Raw genomic sequence first — 24,845 nt, forward strand, 5'->3', positions numbered from 1 at the left:
AACATCAAACTTGCTAAGAGACTAGATCTCAATTATTTCCACCACAATAAAAAAATGGTAAGTTGTAATGTGATAGAGGTGCTAACTATCCCTACAATATATAAATGTATCAAAGCCATGTTGTATACCTAAAATTTACATGTTATATGCCAAGTATATTAAAAAAAGAGAAAAGACATATCTTGGGATCTTGCTTTGATACTGCTTCCTCTGTTTTTTATCATTATCATAATAAATTTCATGTAACTATCATATTAACTAGATACTTTAAAAGTTTATCATGTTATCACTGAAGACGCACTTGATTTTAGTTAGGTTTTCACATTCATTTTTTATATTTCTTGAAAAGAAAAGAGCTGGCAGAAGGAAAGCCACACAGCATTTATATTCTGAGTTTAATTTTACAACTTAAGTTTTCCATATTTATACATTTGCATTCTTTGTCCTCATTTTAACTTCTTTGAATTATTAGATTCAAATTCTCCCTCCATCCATGTTTTTCTAACATGAAAATCCTCAAAAGAAAAATTCAAAGAAGAGTGACTTGAACACCCAAATACTTACCAACTAGATTCTATAATGAACATTTTATTATATTTACTTTTTAGCATATGCCTATGCATGCCATTAGCTAGAATCCAATTCTTGTTTACATACAATGAAATATTCAACCTATGTGTAATACCACTAAAGTTCTCTGAAAGTTTCTGATGTCCCTTTCCAATCATTCCCTACCCTCTTTTTTCCAGAGTTAAAGGACATTCTGATTTTTCCCCAATAGCCTGACCCAGAACCTCACATAAACGGAATTATTCATGTGTTCTTCATATAAATAGAATTATGTATGTGCCCTTTTTGTAAGTCTTTTAAAAAAATTACTGAGCATAATGCTTTTGAGATTCATTCATATTGTGTATTAGTCATTCATTGTTGATGATTTCATGTTCCATAGTATGGATATGGCACAGTCCGTGGTTCTCCTAATGATGGACTCCTGGAATGTGTCCAGCCTTTTATTATTATGAATAAAGCTGCTATGAACATTCTTATATGACTTTTTGTGAATATATGCTGTTGTTTTTGGGTCATAACTTACATCTAGGTTAATTTTATAAGAAATATCCAGAAAGGGGCACTTGGGTGGCTCAGTCAGTTAAGCCTTCAGCTTGGGTCATGATCTAGGGGTCCTGGGATCAAACCCCACGTCAGGCTCTCTGCTTAGTGGGGAGTCTGCTTCTTCCTCTCCTTCTCCCTCTGTGCTCCCACTCTCTCTCTCAAATAAATAAATAAGATCTTAAAAAAAAATAAATAGCCAGATAATTTTTAAAGTAGTTATGCCATTTAACATTCCACCAACAACATACGAGAGTTTGTGTTATTCCCAACCTTGTCAACATTTGTCATCACTTTTTAAAATTTGAGCCCTTCTAGTAGGTCCACCCATATTTAATTTGAAGAAAAATTATACAAATATACTTTTTTCATTTATTATGTAATTTCTCCATTAAGTATACCCAACTATTCTATTTCTATTTCTTTTCAAACCTTCCTTAAGTGGTTGGAGATACCACTTTGTGTTAATATCTGGGCCAAATGTACCTTATTTGCGTAACAATGAGAGAGCTTGGAAATTAGGGAAAATAACTCTTCTGTATAGATATAATGGAATCTTTGACTCATCATCTTGAAAAAGCTAGATTTCTTTCTCATAACCAGAATCCTTTCTTAAAGCAACATTGACAAGTGGCCATCTATATTCTGCTTGACATCACCAATAATAGAATTATCTACTTCACATGGTATCCTGTTCCATGTCTAGATGTTCGGGTTTAGCTGATGTTGAATAACTCCAACATGATCTTTAGTTTTAAAAATATATCTGATTATGACAATGTGATATATCATTCATTCATCCATGTGTGTATGTACTTTTATAACAAAGATAGCCACATATTCCAGACAGTTTTGAGGCAAGGTGTTCAGGATTCAGTATTGAATAAAAATCTCCTAATCTTTGTGAATCTTCTAGCTTAGAAATAAACCATTTGTTTATAATGCTAAATACTTGGTTTTGGCTAGTCTCCTTTTCAAAATGCTAACTAGCACTTGTAGGTGAATTTTACCAGCTATACAGATGTACTTATAGCAATACCAGGGATTTTTTAAATTCAGATTTTCATTTAAAAAATTTATGAAAATAATTAACTATTGAACATATAGAATTTATTACATGATTACTATAAATTTTATTATAAATAATAAAGTATGCATAATATAGAATGGGTGTCTGATATCAAGTTCTAATCCTTTCTCACAGAGCAATTAGTAAGACCCTTTGACTAGGTGTGGACCAGAGCACCGCTTTGGTAATGGTTAATCTGAATTTCTCTTCTGGAGCCACCATATTCTGCTAAAACTTTTCTGAACGCTTCTATCAGTTTTTGTCATTTGCTGTTTGAGTGTCCTTGTCCTATACAGATTGTTTCTTCAATAACCCAAAGGACTCTATTCCCAAAAACCCTCACTATTTGAGAATACCCCATTGACAATTTAAGATGTCATAGATAAAATGCTATTTTTAAAATCTTTACTAGAATAATAATGCCCATTAAATGAGAAGAAATACTTTAATTATTTGAAAAAAGAATACTGTTTTCTTGCACTCTTACCCATTTTCCATCTCTAGTATGTTAAATATTTTTAAATTAAAAATTCCCTAAAATGCCAATGCTTGTCTAATTAATGTTGTACTTTCTTCAGATATGAAGGATATTAAAACACATTTTCTAGGACTTGTCTTGTGTTCTGTAAACATACTTATAATAGCTGATTTAAAGTCTTTGCCTAGAAAGCCCAACATCTGGGCTTCCTCAGGGACAATTTCTACTGGCTGCTTTTTTTCCTGTGTATAGACCATACTTTCTTGAGTCTTTACATGTCTCTTCATGTGATTTTTTTTTAAACTGGGTATTTTTTATTTTTTAAAGATTTTATTTATTTATTTATTTATTTATTTATTTATTTATTTATTAGAGAGAGAGAGAGAGAGAGCGAGAGAGCAAGCAGGGAGAGTGTGAGAAGAGAGAAGGAGGCTTCCCTCTGAGCACAGAGCCTGATGTGGGGCTTGATCCAGGACCCTGGGATCATGACCTGAGCTGAAGGGAGACGCTTAAGGACAAGCCACCCAGGTGACTCAAAACCTGGGTATTTAAATAACGTAAGGTGCCAACTCTGGAAATTAGATCCCTCTACCCTAACTCAGGCCTGTTATTTTGCTGTTGCTATTTCTGTTTACTTAGTGAATTTCCTGAACTAACACATCAAAGTCTATATTCTTCTCTATGTGTGGTCATTGACATCTCTGCTCTGTTACCTTTGTGTTCAGGTAATGACTGAACAGAGGTCCCTTCAAATGCTTTGAATGAATAAGTCCCTCAGCTTTTGCCAAAGAGCTGCATGTGTGTATAGGTATGTTTCCAGAGCTCCAGCAGGCAATTTAAACCTCTCCTTAGCTGTGACTTCCAGCTTGTGCAGAGCCTCGAGGTCAGCCAGAAGTGATAGTAGCCTTCTTAGGTATTTTGTGGTCAAAAGCACAGCCCCAAATATGTATGTGGACTTTGAAATTCCCAGGAACATATCAGAGTTTTTCACAGCCCCCTATGGACCTCCAAGATCTCAGTTTTTCTTTTGAAGTTTTTCCGTGGGCATGTTATTAGCCCCACCAGGCAATGTTATTTCAGGCAGTTCCAGCGTTAAACAATTGCCTTTGGTTGTTTCCTACTAATGTCCTGGGGTGAGTGCTGTTCAGCAGATGGACCTCTGGGTTGAATCAAATAAAAACTAGCCCTAAAGCTATTTAGCAAGCTGCCAGGTAGGTAAAAAAGTGACAGTTCTTTGGGGATGGGGCTTTTAGAATGCTCCAAACCAGTCTGATTTTTTAGAACCCGCCAGGCTGCTGTTTTTCACAGTTATTGTAGTTGTGAGCCTTTGGCTTTTCAAGGCTACTGCAGAGCAGGGGGAAAAGGAGGGGATTAGAGCACATTAAATGTTATAAAGCTCTGTTCGTACTAAAATCCAACTCTTCTTCTTGAATACATGTTCCTCAGCTTGTTGCATAACTTTAGTTAACTTTGAGCATTCTGAAAATGTTTATTTTGCCTTTTCTCGTTTCTATGGAAGAGTAGAGTTTTGGAGTCTTTGCTTTGCCATTCCACAAGTTAGCCTTCTAACTTGCAAATTTTATTATTACAAGTGGAAAAGTACTACCAACTCCTGACACTAGCAAATCAATTTACATGTTTCTAAATGCTTTTCTAGCCCTCATTCATATGAATGCATTTATAGAAGTATAATAATATCAAGATTCACAGTCTGATTTCTTTTTTTTTAATAATTTTTATTTTGTTATATTTCTTTTTTCTTGATACCAGTCATAAACATTTTCTGTTTCTCTACCTCTAATTTTGTATTCTATACTATCAGCATCTTGTAATTTAATGCTTCTTTATTTCTCAGATTATTGGTCTTCAATGGATATTTTCAAATAAAAATCTGTGATGTCTATTTTCATACATATGACATGTTTCTTCCTTTGGATCTTTTTATTGGGAAAAATCCCCAGGGAGAGGAACCACTCAATTGGTTAAACCTCTGCCTTTGGCTCAGGTCATGATCCCTGGGTCCTGGGATGGAGCCCCCACTTCAGATTTTGCTCAGGAGGGAGCCTGCTTTGTCCCTCTCCCTCTGTCTGCCGTTCCCCCTGCTTGTGCTCTCTCCCTCTCTCTGTTAAATAAACAAATAAAATCTTAAGGGGGAAAAAAAAAAGAAGGAAAGAAAAATCCCCAGGGAGCAGAATTAGCAGATCAACAGATTCTAACCTAACTTTTTAAAGGTACGATATACCATTCAAGGCAGGACTGTGCTAATAGTTATTTATTATTTATTTCCTCTCTTTGCTTTTGTCCAGGTGTCTGACTTGTAAACATCTCCCAAATCTCTTTATTTTATGAGCTTACAAGACCTGACAATCACAATTTCTTTCGTATACATTCAAAAGAAGTTAAACATCTTATCTATGTGTAATTTTTCTAACATATCATAAAATAACTAGGATTAAGCTAAGTGACATATTTTTGCTATTTAGACTAAGATAATCTTTATTGATTTAGCATTTATGTTAAAAGCTTCACTAGGTAATTTTGAATTTCCTTAAACCACTGCCTCTTAACTTTATTTTGGCTATTATCCAACTGGGGACTCTTGTTCAAGTGCAGATTCTGTTTCAGCAGGTTTAGAGTGGAGCCCAAGACACTGCATTTCTAAAGTCTACCAGCAATGGACCACACTTTGAATAACAAGACCTTAGGACACTCTTGTGCACTTGTATTACAGACCAGACCTATAAGAGGATGAATTTTTTATTTTTATTTTTGAGAGAGAGGGGTATGAATGAAGAGGGGAGGCACAGAGGGAGAGAATCTTAAGCAGGCTTCATGCCCAGTGCAGAGCCTGCCAGGGCTCGATCTCACAGTCCTGAGGTCATGACCTGAGATGAAATTAAGAGTCAGATGCTTAACTGACTGAGCCACCCAGGCACTCCATAAGAGGATGGATTTAGTCAAGTTACTTAGTCCTGGTCAGATCTTATCTTGAAATCTTCATCTTCTTCAATGTATTTTTTCTAAGTTATTTCTACACCCAACATGGGGCTCAAACTCATGACCCCAAGATCAAGAGTTGCATGCTTTACTGACTGAGCCAGCTAGACACCCCATCTTCTTCATGGAAATATGATAGGATCATGTTCTAAATTGGGGGCAGATGTAACAGTGATTCCTGGTGCAGCGTTATGGATCTGACATCTTCCTCCTTATTAGCTTCTCATTTTTCTAAAGACAGCATCCTTTCCTTTCTCCCATCTATCTGCTCTCCTGGAGCCTATCTTAGAAACAATCCCTTAAAGTTGAAGGCTAGATAAAACACCTTGTTGCTGTTCACTGTTGGTTAAATTGTGTCAAGGATATAGACTGTTTCAAAGAAAAATATATTTTAGTATTATTACTTGCTTTTTTCTCTGATTTTTAAATTTATAGTTGAAACTAGGATCACAGCATACTCCCAGGAGGCATATGCCTCAGAACAGTAAGCAATGTTTCCGGTTCCAAAGACTTTGTGCTATGCCTATCATCTTCTACTTTTTTTTAATAAAAATGCAGATAGATGGCTATTTAGATTTAGTAAATGGATTAAAAACATAAAGGACATTTATAAGGATGTGCACTGTCAGTAGGATTTAGGATAAGAGTTTACTGTTTGATTTTTAAGTATTACATGAGAATTCTCTTTTTAAATAGAACTGAATATTATTTGAATTAGGTGGAAATCATTTTATGTTTAGTAAAAAAAAATTAGCTGCTTTGTATGGCTTAGTAATATAAAGTAAGCATTGTAATATTAAGTAGGTCACTTATATTCATATTTAAACAAACCAGAAAGACCTCAAGACAACCATATTGGATAGTGTAGGTCTGAGAAGAGAATGTCTTAGAAATATGGTACCCTAAAGGAGAGAGTGAACCAGGTGTGGAAGAGATAACACAAAATTGCAGTCTGTTAAAATCTCCTGGGATGTCTAGAAAATTTGTGTACTTTATCATAGTGTAAGGTAGTCTTAAAATGATCATAATCTCACATACACAGCAGAAGCAAGTAAGGGAAATATCTTATTTACTATATTAAAGGCTTTAAATTATTTCTTTAAATGATTACATACAGCAACAAACAAATCCAAAGATAAGCACAAAATGTAAGTAGATTTTAGGAGAGAGAAACAGCAAAAACAGTAATAATAGCAGTGACAGAAACTCTCTTCAAAGACTTAACGTAGTGGAATGATCACATTCAAACTAAAAACTATTATGCCAAATATATTTAAATAAGCAACACACAGGCTCAAAGATACTTGCTGAAAACAGGAAAGTAATAAAAGTGATGAAATTATTAAAAACAAACCAAAAAACTTTTAGGAATAAAAATAAATGACAATAAAGAAAATTTAAAAATTAAGACATCAGTTTAATTGTAGATTAGACATAGCTAAAGAGAAAATAAATGAACTAGAACTTATGTCAAAAGAAAATATTCACAGTGTAGTTACAGAGACAAAAAGAAAGAAAAAAAGAAAGAAAGATAAAGAAAGAGAGAAAAAAGAAAATACAGAAGAACAGAGAAGTGACACAGAGGATATGGTGAGAAAGAATAACATGGTTTAATCAGGATCCCAGGAGGAGAGAAGAGAGAATGTAATGGGATGATATTTAAAATGATAGCTGTTTAAAGTTTTCTAAAACTGATGATAAACTTCAATTAAATTCAAGCAGCCAAAAAATGTGAATCAAAATAAAGAAATTCTATAACATCACAAAGAAAATGAAAAAAAATAGAAAATACTTAAAGCAGTCGGACTAAAAATGACAGATTACTTTAAAGGGTATTAGACTGTAGACTCTGGGAAACAAACTGAGGGCTTCAGAGGGGAGGGGGTGAGGGATTGGGATAGGCCAGTGATGGGTATAAAGGAGGGCACGTATTGCATGGTGCACTGGGTGTTAAACGCAAATAATGAATCATGGATCATTGCATCAAAAACTGGGGATGTACTGTATGGTGACTAATATAACAAAATAAAAATTATAAAGGGTATTAGACTAAGACAAAAAGGGAAATTATTTACATGTGAAAAGAACTGAGTTCCTGAATATACATGGGCCAATTGTTCTTCAAATGGAGGAACTTGTACCCTATTGTAACAAGAGGGGGAAAACATGGTCCTAGCTGAAGATGTGTCTATAGACTCATTGGTGAGATGAGAGAGTTCCCATCAAGAAAGCGTGAGCCAGAGAGTAGAAGACAAAAAAACCCCAGGATTTTAAGCATTAATGAGTGATATAAAACAAGAATTACAGAAATGTGATACATTAGACAGTAGCTCTAACTTGAGCAAAGCAGATCCCTGGATTACAGAAGATTTGAGAGATTCTTGAAGCCGAGTGGATCAAATGACTGGAGGCAGGAGGCTGGTCAAGACTGGTTGAATCTGAGTTCTCTACTTTACATGTACAAGGAAATATCTATACAGGAATACGGGTCATATTTTATGCCACACTCACTCACTGATCTCAGACTCCTACGTGGACAGAGAGCTGTTCTAGCACATTGTTTTGTCCGTGTGTGCAGGGAGGCAGAAACTCCTATCACATTTCTTTTCAGGTTCATCTTGAATATAAAGTTGCAGAGAAGCTCAAAGTCTGAGAAAAAGCTCAAAGATCATTCCTTGGGCATTATTTTATCTACTCTCATTTGTGAAACGGCAAACGTTAAGCACACTGAAATATCTGAATTAGCCTACTTACGTAATCACTAGTCTAGCTGGAGAAAGAGAGTAAGTAATTTATGAGCCTGTGTTCCAGTTACAGCTTGTAATGTATTTGAACAGCTGGGCAAACATTTCTTAAATGAATAAAAAGAAGGTAAGGGCAATTAATCCCTGGAATGATGGTATATAAAATGGCTCCAACAAGAGCAATAGTGGGGACCGTTCCATCCTAAGGGAACTCCCAAGTACTTACTACACTTAACTACCCAGGAGTTGCTGAGGAAGAACCATTGTGCTGGATGAGGTAGCTCTCATCAGGGACTAAATTGAGTGCCTACAAATTCGACATCCCTCAAAGTAAAAAAATGATTTAAAAGATCAGTAAACAATTTTTTCCAACAGTAACAGATTAAAAAGAAATTATCATGAAATTTAGATTTCTGCTGACCATTCAACTTATACACACATTTAGAATTTCCCTAAATTCCCTGGTTTCTTCTTACAGGTTGTAAAATGGTAAGTTTGCTATTCTGCACAGGGTAGCACCTCAATAATTGAAGGCCAATTTCAGGGCTGAATGTAGTTATTATTTCAGTGTTTTGTTTACCATTGTAATTCTAGTACTTAGGTCAGTGCCAATCTATTGATATTATAAGTGTTGCTTGAATTAAATTATTATACTTAATTGTAATAGTAATAGTCATATCAAAATGCTCAAGGTCAAAGTGTGGAGTATAAAGTAAGTTTTTGCAAAGATCTTTACCTAAAATTGGAGTAAAGATGAATGCTGTACTCTATATTATTATGTGTGTATATGTTATATTATCCTCTCTGTATACTCTATACATTATATAATTTAGTATATTTCTCAGAAAAGCATTGTCACTAAGTCCAGCTCTGGGCCTCAGTTTGTATAGACTTCTAAAACTTAAATTCTGCCAAGTGTTTAGGATTGGAGCTTAATTCATTACAACCAAACTCTCGTGTGTGTGTGTGTGTGTGTTCCACACTAAATGTGTGTGTGTGTGTGTGTGTGTGTGTGTGGTGCCCCACACCAAGTGTGGAGCTCATCCCAGGGCTTGAACTTGCAACCCTGAGATCAAGACCTGAGCCAAAACTGAGACTAAGCCACCCAGGTGCCCCTGTGTGTGTGTAGTTAATGTATTATTTACAATGAGAAATGTAACTGCTAGGTGGAACACTGTAATCTTTGAATGGGGAATACAATTATTTTCACATTGATTTTGGCAATTTGTTTGTTTTGATATTTTAATGGATAATTACAATAATTGTCACCCATAGCCCTTGGGCTTTGTTTTGATATTTTAATGGATAATTGTATCTAACCAAAGTATCTTGCTTCATAATTTCCCCTTAAAGTGTTTGCCAACCACAGGGGTTGGTAATGACAAACTTTATACTTTGGGACTCCTCCTAGAACAGTCAGTAAGAATGTTGTATGTGTTGTCTTTAATCTAATTTTTATTTTATTATGAAAACCAAACCATTCACCTCTTCTTCTCTTGACCTGGTTTTTTAACAAATTAATTTCATTGTTCAACTTTAGATAAGCTAATAGGGCTAGAACAAAGTTACATCCAGATTTCTTGTTTGAAATGTTAGTGCTCCCAGAAATTCTTACACACTCATTTGATACAATGCTCTTTGTTTTACATATACTTTTCTGCCCTTAGGCACTTCTGACAAAATAAGGCATAATCACCCAAGCAATAGAGGCAAAATTTAAGTATGGATTAATCACTTAATATCTTTTGCTTCTAATTCAAGTTGCTCAATAAATGGAATGGATAGAGAAGTTGGTGAAATCAGGTCAGTAATAATACCTTATATTCGCATGACATGCTACCTTTTATAAAGCATGCTTATAAACATTACCGCAATTTAGTTATCATTCCAAATCTTCTTGACTGGGATTAGCCCAGTTTTGTAAGTGTGTCACCAAGGCTCAGAGAGCTTGGGTTCTAGCTAGCAAAATAGAAAATGTAGAGAAGCCCAAGGGCTATGGGTGACAATTTTCTGCCTATTAGGATGAATGCTAGTGGATAGTAATCAAATTGAAAGATAATGTCTGTCACATGGAAATAGAATGCACCAATAAGTGGGTGCTTAGCGGATTGCCAGAAGTTAGTGGCTCAGACAGTAAGTGAAAATGATATAAAATAATATTGTCGTAGGAATGTAATAGAGATAGAAACTGAGTGAGTCACTTCTGTAAAGATGGCTATTTTTGAAGGCACACAAAATGAAATTCAAAGTATTAAAGTAAGCTTAACCATAACAGTTCTCAAAATCCATGCCATATGTATTTATTCTTTGACCCTTGGAATGTTCTTTGTTTATTCAACTGAACTTAAATCTTCTGACATGGTAGCTGAATTAATGGGTGTTCAAATTTTGCCACCCTCTCTGTAATTTTTCTTGCTTATATTCTGAACATAATTTTCTTTTGATCTTTTGGTTATGAACTAAATATCTAGCATGAACTTTGGAATATGAGTTTGAGTTCAATACATATTCATCAAATATATCATACTTTTATTGGGACTGTTATTTTTGCTTTGTTTTGTTATTCTCTCAAAGCAAACATCTTAGAACTTGAGAACAAACATTATCATAGAATATTATTCAAGATATTGACAGGAAGATAAAAATACTGTAAGAATATTCGAGAGCATCTCATAGTTAAATATCACTGTTATAATTCAAGGCTAAACTGTCCCAAATTCTCCATGAAAAAAATAATGATTACCTAATGTTTTAAATGTAATAATAATCTCCCAAATAGGACATTAATATGTATGGTAATTTCATAAATCTTTCATGATACAAGTTTTCCCTCTCGAAAAATAATTCCTGAACGCTTATCCAATTTGAGTAAAATTTTCATGTTTCTGTGAAACCTCTCGAGTAGAAATCTAATAAAAGGAAAAGCATGCATCAGAGAGTTGCTGGATATTTTCTGTTTCCCTGGATTCCAACTTTTACTCCTAGCATAAATACTATAAATAACTCGAAGGGTTAGAGTTTTTAGGAGCACTTTTTATAGCTCAGAATATAATTGATCTAATACTAATAATTTTTTGGTTACCAGAGTCTATCAAATATAGTATTCTTTTATTTCAGTTTCTTACCATAACTGATGTAAGAATAACCATTATAAAGTGAATTTTAACAGAGACAACTTGGCCAAGGACACCTGTGGTTTGAATGCTGATTCCACCACATCATCACTTATTAGTGAATATAACCCTGGAAAAACTGCTGCTCCCCCATCAAAAAAATATACACCTATATATATATATTTAGATACAGATTCGGTTATAAGATGTATAGAGGCACGAATATATAAATACATATGTGTGTGCATATATATATGTATAGTATACAAAACACTTGTGTGTCATACGTTTGTTGTGAAGAATGAATGAGGTAATATATCTAATGCACCCAGAACATTCTAAGCAATTAATAAATATTTGTTTTAAAATAGCAATGGTAATAGTTAACCTTTATTGAGTGTTTAATATGTGCCAGACTCCGGAGATAGAGTCATGAATAAAACCGTCAAAATGATCAACTCAAGGAGTTTATAACCAGTAGGAAGTGAAGCGAGAATAACGAGGTAAAACCATAAATAAAGATGATTTAAATAAATTGTCTGAGGATGCTGTGGAAGGTATCTGGTAGAAGTGCGTTAGAGGGTAGGAATGGAAAACTTTTCTAAAGAGAAGCCTGTTTGATCAGAGGCCAAATGAATGAAAAGTCAACTACATAAAGAGTTTAAGTGAAGACCAAAATGTACTTAGCTAGCTTGAGGAAGAAAAAGCTGGCCAGTTTAACTAAGTGTTGTAAGGAGGGATTGTTTATAGGATAAGACCTGAGGGGAAGTCAGGGGCCAGGTCACACACACTGCTGTAAATCATAATAAGGAAGTTGGGTTTTATCCTAGGGTGTTCAAAAGCCACTGAAGGTTTCTAAGGAGGAGAGGTGTCAAAATCAGAATTTACAAGTTTACTCTGGGTGCTGTGTGGAGAATGAACTGGAAAGAAATAAGAGTGGAAGCAAGAGATCAGTCTGGAATTACTATAAATTGCTGTGGTAAACATAGGACGGTTGTTTAGATTGGGACGGTGCCAGTCAAGATGGAATCCACCACATGGATATACTTTGGCTGTAGAAACAAAATTAATTGGTGAGGAATTAGCTATGGGAGAAGGAGCTTGATAAAAAGACAGAAAATAAGAATGGCTTCCATATTTGCAGCTTGAACCACTGGGTGATTGATGGCTTTGTTTCTTAAGATGATAGAAAATAAGTAAAATAGATTTAAAAAAATGAAGAAGTTTGTTAGCCCCTACTGGATTTGGACGTCAATTCAGCATTCTGAAATGTCAAGTAAGATGGAGTGGAGGGAATGAGTCTGGGCTAAATGTTTGTGATTCGTTAACATATAGATGATGATATTGAAAGCCACAGGACTAGATGGAGATTTATCTAGATTTCTTTAGAGAGAGAATAAAAAATAGGTTTTCATTAATGATACAATACAATGTGCTATGATAACATATATTTTACTAACATAATCTCAACTGCTTCCAGAATTGTGCGGAGAGGATAAGAGGTGTTAGGGGGGAAAATATATGAAATTAAGAGCTCGTGTGATTGCTGGTTGGCAGTTAGGATTCACTAAAATTATAGATCTTACTATTAAGTTTCCTATAAATAATCAAGAAGCATGGGAAAAGATCCAGAGCATGGCTCCTTGGCATCTTCCTTCGTGCGTCGGACCTGCCTTCTGGCCCAGAGTCATAGATAAAGTCCCTGAGCGAGCTGGGCTGGTTACGTAACACAAAGGGGAGCATTTCAAGTTATGAAATACATCCATTTTGTAAAGGCAGAGTTACATAGCTTATATGACATTCCCCAGGAAGCTTTCCTGGATAAACTCACAGATTTTGGCTTGACCTGATAAAAGCCTTCCAACAGACAAGGGTTTTCCTCCTAGAATGTATCGGTGATTTGCTCATGCTGGAGTCAATTATTAGCATATTTACAGTGAGATTAGACAAAAATCATCTGGGGTCTTTCTTTTCTGATAATGTTTCCTCCCTACTTCTGGTAAAGGGAGAGAAACGGACCAGAGGCCAGCTGCTCATCTTCTTTCCTGCTGGTAATGTCAAGGCAAAAGCATGACCGTGGGAGTGCAGCATACAGGAGAGGTGGAAGGAAATGTTTTAGAGACAGTGGACAAATAAGTAAAGGAACGAAGAGGGTGGAGTTCGAGTTTTGTCATTCAAGTGAAGGCTGATGTCATGAAAATTAGGATGGAAGTAGGATTAAAATGAAAGACAACATATTAGGAGTCTTATTAATGAGGGAGAATGACAATTTGGAAGATGAAGAAATTAAGAAGGTGTAAGGATGAGGTACTTGAAAGATGTCAGCTTCAAAGAAGGAGAGGTTTTTGATGGGGAAGAAGAAAAATTTGTCTGAAAGAGGTTATGTCAGAATAAAGCATAGACATACCTGGTCTCCTGTCTTTGTATGGATTGGATGTCAGAGAGAAATAGGCCAACAATTCAGGTTTCTTTTAAGAGAGCTAGGGGAAAAGTGGATACTCGGGGCTTTAATCTAAGGGGAAGGAGATCGAAAGGAACTTCACAAAAGAGGGTGAGGATAAGGGAAAATTTGGGAGGACAAATTATAGAATCAGATTATAGAACCAGAAGCTTGGGGTTGAAATTCTTGGCTGTTCGTAGTCGTTTTGAGGGTACTTGATCGCTGGCATTTTGATGGGATTAGTCTGGAGATCCTCTTAAAAGGTCAGTGATCCAGTTTGTCCCCCACCCCCACCCCGCCCCCAGTAGGGTTTCCAGGCAGCTTTACTTCTATTTCCTCAGGCTTTTCTACACTAAATCTGACTGAGGAGGCTTAAATGAAAGGAAATCACTATTTAACATTTTACAGGTTTTTAAAATGTATTTTTATGTTTGCTTTACCGTAAAATCTCATCTAAGGTTGATGAACTCGTTTGAGAATATATAGTTTTTAAAAAATATTTGTTAAATTGAATTAGTGAATTCAAATTAACATAAAAATGGAAAACCATCTAAAAGGTACCTGAAACTTGCACAAACCATCTGTAAAACTGGATTGCTTTGTGGGCTCGGGTTCCTCCTCCTTCTACTTTTATTTCTCTATATATGGATCAAAAAATATTTAATACTTAAAGAATACCTTGTTTAGAATTTACTTTAGTTTGAAATGCAATTTATTAAAAAAAAAATCCCTTATGAGAACATCAGAAGCTGAAGGCGACCCAAAGACAAGTCAGGTTAATCCAAAAAAAATCAAGGTGAATGATATTGTTTGTGAGGGAAACAAAATATGGTTATAACATGTACAATCTAAAAACAGATGTTAAAGATAATTCCAAAAGAGGTACTCCAAAAATATTTTAGGGGGTTATAATACTAAAATAAGTGTTTGCCAACTTAAGGATAACACGTATTTAAACAGGAAACCGCTGGAGTCAGGTAAAACAAATACAGACTGTTAATGTATATGCATGTAATGGAAATTATGCCTCCAAAACCGTATTTTTTTACAATCCCAGATTTTAATCTGTTAAACAGTCCAATGGTCCCTAAGGGGCAGGGACTGGTCAGTTTGCCACACTTCCCATATATTTGGTCGGTAAGGAGAAAACAAGCCCGAATAGCTTTAGATTGTCTATTACATGAGGCACGGAAGGCAGCATATACTCCACGTTCCCATTGGTTCCCAAGGCCCATAGGGGGTAACGTGGAGGTGGGCCGAGGTGGCTACCGCACAAGTGGCAGATCTGTGGCAGAGCTGAATGACCTTGAGACCAAGGAGATCTTGCTCTTGTGTGGAGTTGCTGGCGGGCCTGCCCCTCCTACCATCTATAAAGACACATTATCTTTAATACCCTGAAATGCCTCCAGGAAGGGAGAATTTAGATTTGCCACCCTGTGATGTAAACCAGTCTGATCCCCGTTTTGGAGCGGTTTCGAAAACATCCTTGAACAAAACTGTCAATGCCCTTTGTTCAGAAATGCTGTAGAAATGCCAGCATTATTTCCTAGCATGTGTTTGATGAAAATTGTAAAGGAAAATTAACATGGTCTAGTGTAGAGTATCTCAAATTATTTCAACTTTAAAAGCTCTTGCATGTCTCTTGCTTTTTTCAAAGTATTTTCCAGTCCCAAATGAAAACAACAAATAAAAAGATGTCAAATAGAAACACCAGAATTAATAAGAAGAATGCTAGTGTTTTATACTATCGTTGGGTATACAATGATTGTATTTTTCTAACATTGTCAGGAAATGACCCACTTAGAGGAGTTTTCCAAATAATTAAAAATTAATACTTTTCTAAGAATAAAGTATTTCTAAACATTTCTTAAAATATGGATTATTTTAGTTTCCTGATCCCTTACATTTAGCGAAGCTGGGACTTGAGGTTCTCCCACAGTTTTAGGCCAGTTTAAAGCCCATAAACTTCTAAGTATATGAAAGCGAATGATAGAACATTCTAGTTTTAAGGGTAAGGGCTTTCAACCTTTTGTTTATTTATTTTAAAAGATTTAATTAATTAACGAATTAATTTGGAGCGTGAACGGGGGGGAAGGGCAGAAGGAGAGAGAATCTCAAGCAGACTCCATGCTGCTCATGGAGCCTGAAGAGGGGCTTAATCCATGACCCTCAGATCATTGCCTGAGCTGAAATCAAGAGTCAGACACTCAACTAACTCAGCCACCCAGGGTCCCTGCTAGTGATTTTCAGAGGTCTGAGTTGCCAATTCCGTTACTCCTGAATAGCTTTTGACAGAAATCATATTCCCTCATCATTTTGACATTAAGACTCATTAAGACCCCTCTTAACAGCTACAAGAAATTGAATGTGTGACTCCTACTGAACGTCTGGCAGCCACACAGAACGCACTACAGTGAACATTTGGGGGCTCAGACATTAACACAGAGTTGCTAACCTAGGAAGGTAAAGTCCCCTGCAGGCCAGTCTAAGCACTGTCACCTTCTCCAACAGGGCTTTTCATCTAGCTCTATCATACACAATAGAAAATGGCACTCCAGAGACCCATGACCACTTTTTAAAGTAGTCTCTATCATTTTTTCTTCATTAAAGATAAGTTACAACTGATTTGACCATAAAAAGTATAAGCAAGGAAATGAAAATCATCTCTAATCTTATTACCCACACAGCACCACTGTTCCCATTCAGGCTTATTTTCTGTGATGGCGTTGCCTCTTTCCTCCCTAAGTATGTGTGGGTCTGCCAATGTTGACACGAAGTTCAAAGTTTTGCATTCTCTCTCTCTTTTTTCATTTATAATATCACGACCATTTCTCATGTGCACATTTTTTAGTCATTTTCAATTCCTGAGCTTACCCTCCATTTCTGTGACTTTAAGTACCTCCCTTTCCTGGTCATCCCTGTAACTCATGGTAAATTGACCGCTTCCTTGTGTTCCCGGGGACTCCTGCAAACAGCTCCCGCAGAGCACTTGGGATACTTCCCTTTGCTAGTTTTTGTCTCTGCCTTTAGAATGTAGGCTTCTTGAAGCCAAGAGCAGTGTCCTTTACCTCCACAGCATGTTACATGTTACTCATAGGGACTAGAAACTCATTAAAGGTTTGTTGAATGAACCAATAAACACAGTTTCAGAGGTCAGTTTAAATATTGTCTTTTTCATGGTAATCACCTCCATGTTTCCGGAAAGTACTAGCTCTCTTTTGGGGGTCTTTATTTTTCAGGGATACTTTTTCTTTACATATTTTTTTGTCATGAAAATGAAATCTTGAGGGCAGAGGCAATGCTGTGTTTAATGTCATATCCCTCCCAGGGCCCTGTAAAGAACTTACAGAGAAAATTGCCAGATATTTAATTTGAATCAGAAAGATATGTCTGATTATTATTTATATTATTGATCATATTTAATTTTAAGTTTTTATGAAAATTACTTATAGGACATTTATATGTATTTAGGAAAAGCATTGTTCCCTTGTATTTTGTTGTAGACAAACATGTCTATGAAAATTTTTTGTAATTATGATGGAATGTATATTTATTTAAGAAGTTCTAAATGATTTCAGTCAGAAGTCACTTTCCTAAAACTCTTTCACGTCTCTGCCTCTGAGTCTTTTTACATAAAATGAGGGCATTATTTGGCCAGACTTTTATAATTTATCTTCTGAAAGACAGTGTAAGTTTATGCCAGATTGTGCGATGTTCTCTCTTGTTCCACAAATGCACATTTTTGAAACTGTAATATAAATATTATGATTCATAAAAATTGAAAAAATATGGCACTATTATGACCTGCTGTGTTCCTTTTTCTAAAAATAACTCATATTTATTACATTTTCTTATTGAAATTTTAATATCTGGGTAGTATAGTAATAAAACTGTTCCCTAAGTATGTAATGGGTGATATTATTTTGTTAACTACCTACTTTACATTACTTTTACACATAATTTTGACATTCATAAAGGTGATTGAATATTATAATAAAGTTTAAAGCAGTTATGCCATTTTTCAGTTTTATTTCAGGTAACAGAGTATTTTGTTCCAAGCATGTGGTAACCATAGTATTTGAATATCTTGTCCTATATATGGTGTTCAAGCTGTCATGTTCCATTAGAAATATCCTTGGACTAAAAATTTAAAAACTGAAGTTTTTCAATCCAATTTCACTATTACACCAGAAACCACTTGAATTTAAACAAGTTCTCATCCCAAGTCCAGTTTCTTTTTCTGCAATATTCACTACAAACACTCAATAAACATTTCCTGAGCACCTGCTATATTCCAAACACTGAGTGTAGGGTTGAAAGGCAGAGACTCTAAGAGATTAGTGGTGTCAGAGCAGAATTTTCAAAAACTTGAATATATAACTTGAAAACGAATATAAAGTGAATAGATGTCAAATCTTTAACTCACTCATTAATGATAAAACCAGCAAGGCTGATTCAAAGAGAATTGGAAAAGAATGAATACTTGAACAAGATTACTAATTTAGATATAAACCTAGTTAATGTCCTACAAGACAATAAAACTGCGTTGCTGTAGGACAAGCATCATTTCAGTCTACCAGTTAATGACTGTCCTGACAGAGTTACATATCCTCTAAATCAATAATACAATAGCAAGTTAAACAAAGGCACAAACTCCTAGGAATCAGATAATCCTTAGCTGGACGTAACAAAGCTCCACCAAAAAAAAAGAAAAAGAAAAGAAAAGAAAAGAAAAGAAAACAGATGGGGTGCCTGGGTGGCACAGCGGTTAAGCGTCTGCCTTTGGCTCAGGGCGTGATCCTGGCTTTATGGGATCGAGCCCCGCATCAGGCTCCTCCGCTGGGAGCCTGCTTCTTCCTCTCCCACTCCCCCTGCTTGTGTTCCCTCTCTCGCTGGCTGTCTCTGTCTCTGTCACATAAATAAATAAAATCTTTAAAAAAAAAAAAGAAAAGAAAAGAAAAGAGCAAACCCTTTATTTGTAAGTTTTACATACTGTTCTTAACAGAGGGAAAGAGAGACCAGGTACTCAATGATGAAATCATGGTAAGTACTTTGATGTAGGCAGGAGCAAATTACTATCAAATTACAGCAGAACGGCACCTCCTGGGGACCGTAGGACCGGAGCAAAGGTGTTTTCAGGAAGATGCTAGAATGCTAAGAATATATTCCTTGAGACTTGAAAAACAAAAAACAGGCAGTGAAGTTTCTTTTAGGAAGATAAACAGGAAACAGAATGTAAATGAGAACTATGCCTTTGACTCTCGAGTGACTATTGTGTGTAGCACAGGAGACAAAAAACAGTTGAAAAGAATTTATCTGATTAATGAGCATATGCAGGGGTAGGAAGCAGTTTTTGTTTGTTTGTTTCAGATTAATCTGACTCAGACATCTAGAGCAAATTAAACTGTCAAGAAACCAGACACAGCCTTGGTATCTTCAGGAATGCTTCAAATCATTGGGAAAGACAACTGACTAGGAACAATTTTTGACATCTTGACCATGGATTGCCCACCGTTTTCATAGGGTACTAGTACTATGTATTATTACGTTCTCTTGTCATGGCTTCCCTACAGAAACAGCTACTACTGTTTGAGGTCATGAGTGTAGATTCCACAGGGACACTTTTTCAAGTATATAATTATTCTCAGTGACAGACCAACAAAATTTTATCTTTTAACTTTCCTAAATATGGAAGAGAGATGTTGAACCCCATTCTGCACTTTCTTCTTCAACCATAAACCTTGGAGACACCATTGCAATCACTAAATTTTTATTTGATTATATTTCAATCGTCATACTTCCTATTATTTTCAAATTCATAATTTTTTCTAAGTCCTTTCTCTAAGATAGAAAAAAAAAAAGCCTTGAATTCCTGCTATGTCAATTTTGAGCAACAGAAACCCGACAATTAACAATGTGAAGTTCTTTTGTTTCAAATCTCTCATTATCTTCTAACCTAGGTCTTTAGAAAACCAAACAAAAATAGTTCTAAAATTTGTATATTCACATTATTGAATAAAACTATGTTTGTAATGGTAGCTTATATAAAATTGTGCATGATAAATCTGTACATTTTATACAACAGAGTCCTAAGAGACCATTTTCAAATCCATTTTTTAAAAAGATTTTATTTATTTATTTGACAGAGAGAAAGATAGCCCAAGTGGGGGGACGCAGCAGGCAGACGGAGAAGGAGAAGCAGGTCCCCCGCAGAGCAGGGAGCCCCATGCAGGGCTCCATCCCAAGACCCCAGGATCATGACCTGAGCTGAAGGCAGCTTCTCAACTGACTGAGCCACTCAGGCACCCCTCAAATCCATTTTGACTGAAAATGTGACTTGAATAATTAATCTTGCTTATCTAGAAAATTATCTATGATCTGATTTGTATATATTTTTTCCTTCTCTGTTCTCTAAGATTTGCCATTCTTCTATTACATAACCTAATTTATTTCTTGTGAGCAAGACAAAGGCCTCCTCTAATAGCTAGGAACTGCTCTTGAACCATCAGTTAGACCCTGGTCTTGTTAGCTTCTGATCTTATGTCTTGGCATTCTCCTATTGAACATAAATAATTTAATAGGACATCAACATCAGATAATACCACAGATGCCACCAACATCTGTGGCTATAAATGGATACAGACCAAAATAGACCACTCCATATTAATGTCTAAACAGATAAAAATGCAAACATTATCGAAAGCACAAAAATGACCAAATATCCTCCTATCCTTGCTAATATGAGTAAGTACTACTTCTTTATTAATCATAGTTTGAGCCATGCTCTATTCTCCCCTTGTTCTAGATAAGATTCCTTAAGATGTCTGAAGCAGACTGACTCCAAGATGGCTCCGTTATTCCACCTACTAGCTGTCACACTCATGTGTAATCCCTGTCCCTTGAATGTAGGCAGGGTCCCTGACTTGCTTTGAACCAGTAGACTATGGCAAAGATGATGACATTTTACTTTCATGATTACATTGCATAAGATTTTAATTCTCATCTTGCCAGTAGACTCTATTGACTGGTTGTCTCTTGCTGACTTGAATGAAGTAAGTTGCCATACAGAGAAACCCATGTGACGATGAACTGAAGGTGGCCTCCAGCTGACAGCCAGCAAGGAACTAACGTCCTCAGTATGACAACTTATAAAAGAACTGAATTCTGCCAACAAGCACAGGAAAATGGAAATGAATCCTTCCCCTAGTGAGCCTTAAGATGAGACTACAGCCCCAGGTGACACCTTGATGACAGCCCTATAAGAAGATCTAAAGCAGAGGATTCATCTCAGTTATGTCTAGAGCCCTGCCCCCCAGAATGGTGAGGTAAGTGTGTACTGTTTTAAGCTGCTCAATGTGTAGTAGTTTGTTATGCAGCAATAGAGAGCTAAAAAAGGAGGCAACTCTAGGACTGCCTCCAATTCCTGACAACATCCAGTCCACAAACAACATTCAACATTCATATCCAGAGCTTCCTTCAAGCTGTCCCCAAATCACCTAATAAAAGCCCCAATTTTTTTAAAGACTTTATTTATTTGAGAGAGAGAGTGCGCACACGAGAGCAGAGTGAGGGTCAGAGGGAGTAGCAGATTCCATTCTGAGCAGGGAGCCCGATGCAGGGCTTGATCCCAGGACCCTGGTATCATGACTTGAACCAAAGACAAGACATTTAACTGACCAAGCCAGCCAGGAGCCCCAAAGCCCCAATTTTATAATGCATTTCTAGCACACTCTTTTGGAGTCATACCCACAAATGACCATAGTGTGCATTTTCTTGTTGTAATGATTACTGCCCCCATTCCCCAATTTTGTTCAAGTTCAATGTTTTTGGACTGGCTTTAGGCTACTGGACATTGACACTTATTCTTTGTATTTCAACACTGAGTTAGTTTTACCTGTTGAATATCGTCCTTTCCAAAGACCAACCGAGGCATCTACTGATCAAGCAAAACTAAGCTTATTAGACCTACTGCAGAACTCTACCCTGACAGTCTTAGTATTATCTTAAAATGAAGAACGTAGAAGAGGATATCTGTAAAGTTTTAGGGCCTTGGCTGGATGATTTTAAAAATAGCCCTGAAAGGCAGAGAACTGGTTGGGACTGAGTTGAGTTTATGGTGTAATTATTATGGATTAGTGAATACAAAGAGGTGATGATCTTGAAATGAGCCTTGATGAACTTTCATTTAAATGATTAAGCTATTTTAATTTATTCTTTGTTATTTTTTAGAAGCAAATAGTTCCTGGATCAAACAGCTAAGTTATTTTTACTTATTCTTGTTTATTGTTTAAAACAGGATGTAAATAAATGTGTTTGTCTCAATATTGTTTAGCACAGGGACAGGGAATTAGATAGATTTCAATTTTCATATCATTGTATGATGGCCCTTGTTGCTAGCTTTAGATAATGAACTGCTTAATAGCGTAGTTCAAATTTTACTTTAAATGCAGATTCTAACTGTTCTGTTGCTAAGGAGGATTGGCCCAAACCTAGTTACCCCAAATTCAATTCTAATTACATCTCTTTATGGCTTCTCTCCTTCTGTATTTTCATCATAGGGTTCTGTAAAAATATAGCAGGAGGATAAGCAAAGGAAAAGTTCTTAACCTGTTTGGCAGAATCTTAGTCTCAGGCCTGAATAATGAGTATACCCTGGCTGGGGGATAGCATGCATGTTCTAGCTTTTTCTGAGTAATACTATTAAAAATCATTCCTAGGGGCAGCATGTTAGACTTTTGCTACTTAACAGCCTCTTATGCTCTATCCTATGATGATATTTAAATTTTTCCAATATTGAAATAACAGCTTATTTGATAATTTGGGACCTTTCCTACCTTTCCTACCAATTAAACTCTCCTTTTACACAATCCTAAATAAGAATAAAAGTCTTTTAAAATGCATTGCCTTGTGGCAATATGTCAAATTTGGATCTTCTTAATAGTAAATCAGCATGGTCTTAATTCAAGGCAGGGGCTCCACTTTCTGTTTTTGCAGCTTTCAGTTTCGACCAAGTCCCTAACTGCATTTTCTTTGGATTTTGTCTTTTCCATTTTCAGACTAAATACAGACAGGCAGTTTCTTCCCTTAGTCTTACCAGAAAAGTAAGTGCAAGTATGTCAAGTGTGAATTATGTATGTACATTATGGGTACAATACAAACTATCATAGTAGCTGGAGATCAATATTGACTGTTGATTTAAGGAACATCAGGTGCTGTGAACAGATATATATATAGCACAAGTCATGCATTTGAAGCAATTAATTCTTTAATTCACTGGAAGAAAATAACTTCCCCTTTTCCCCTTCTGTACAAGAGCTAGGTACATTGTAATAGGAAGACAATAGTTGTTGATTGATTTCAAGTCAAATAAATTCAACAGATAAGAAGGAGTTCCTTTTACATGTCAACCACTTTTCTAGGTGCTTGTACATAACAGTGAGAAAAAAAGACCCCTGCCTCGTGAAGCTTACATCTGGGTGGCTCAGTCGTTAAGTATCTGCCTTCAGCTTAGGGCTTGATCCCAGGGTTCTGGGATCCAGCCCCGTATCGGGCTCCCTGCTCGGTGGGAAGCCTGCTTCTTCCTCTCCCACTCCCCCTGCTTGTGTTCCCTCTCTCGCTGACTTGTCTGTCTCTGTCAAATAAATAAATAAAATCTTAAAAAAAAAAAAGAAAAAGAAAATGAGAAGGCCAGTGTGGCTGGAGCAGAGTGAGCAAAGAGCAGATGGAATCAGAAAAGGGATTTCTTCATTTCCTTCATTCCAGAATTAACCAAGACCTATTTGATCAAATTTGTCTTTTTCAAAAATCACTTCCATGAATAGCACAATAGCCAAATGAATATAGGAAATATTTTGGTATTTATTACTCCCCAAAATGTTAATGGTAAATGGCATTTATTATTAACTATATTATTTCATGATAATGGATCTCATTTACAATTATAAAAGATAAATGGCAAGACCCAACCATATGCAGTTTATAAGAGACTCACCTCAGCTTTAAGGGCACATGCAGACAGAGTGAAGGATAGAAAAGATATTCTATACAAATGGAAACCCGAAGAAAGCTGAGGTAGTATACTTATGTAACGCAAAGTAGACTTAAGACAAAGACTCTAGTAAGAGACAAAGAAGGTCATTATATAATGATAAAGGATGAATACAAGAGGATATAGCATTCATAAATATTTGTGTACCCAAGATAGGAGTATCTATATATACAAAGCAAATATTAATAGACTGAAAGGAGGAAATAGACAGCAAAACAGTATTAGTTAAGGACCCCACTTTCATCAATGGATGGATCAACCAAACAGAAAATGAATAAGGAAATTTTGGACTTAAAATATTAGACCAGATAGACTTAACATATATTTACAGAACATACTATCTAAAAGCAACAAAATATACATATTTCTTGTGCACACATGGAACATTCTCCAGGAGAAATCATATGTTAGACTACAAAGAAAAGCCCTAATAAATTTTAAAAGATTGAAAACATATGAAGCATCTTTTCCAACCGCAATGGTATGAAACTAGAAGTCAATTACAGGAAAAACAATGGAAAATTCACAACTATGTGGAAATTAAACAACATGCTACTGTACAACCAAAGGATCAATGAATAAATCAAAAGAAAAATTTCAAAAAATCTCAACAGAAATGAAAACAGAAATACAACATACCAAAACTTACTGGATGCAACAAAAGCAGTTCTTTTTTTTTTTTTTTTTAAGATTTTCTTTATTTATTTGATGGAGAGAGAGACAGCCAATGAGAGAGGGAACACAAGCAGGGGGAGTGGGAGAGGAAGAAGCAGACTCCCAGCAGAGCAGGGAGCCTGATGCAGGGCTCAATCCCAGGACCCTAGGACCCTAGGACCAGGCCCT

The sequence above is a fragment of the Ursus arctos genome, unplaced genomic scaffold (genome assembly GCF_023065955.2).
Source record: "Ursus arctos isolate Adak ecotype North America unplaced genomic scaffold, UrsArc2.0 scaffold_3, whole genome shotgun sequence".
Lineage (NCBI taxonomy): Eukaryota > Metazoa > Chordata > Mammalia > Carnivora > Ursidae > Ursus > Ursus arctos.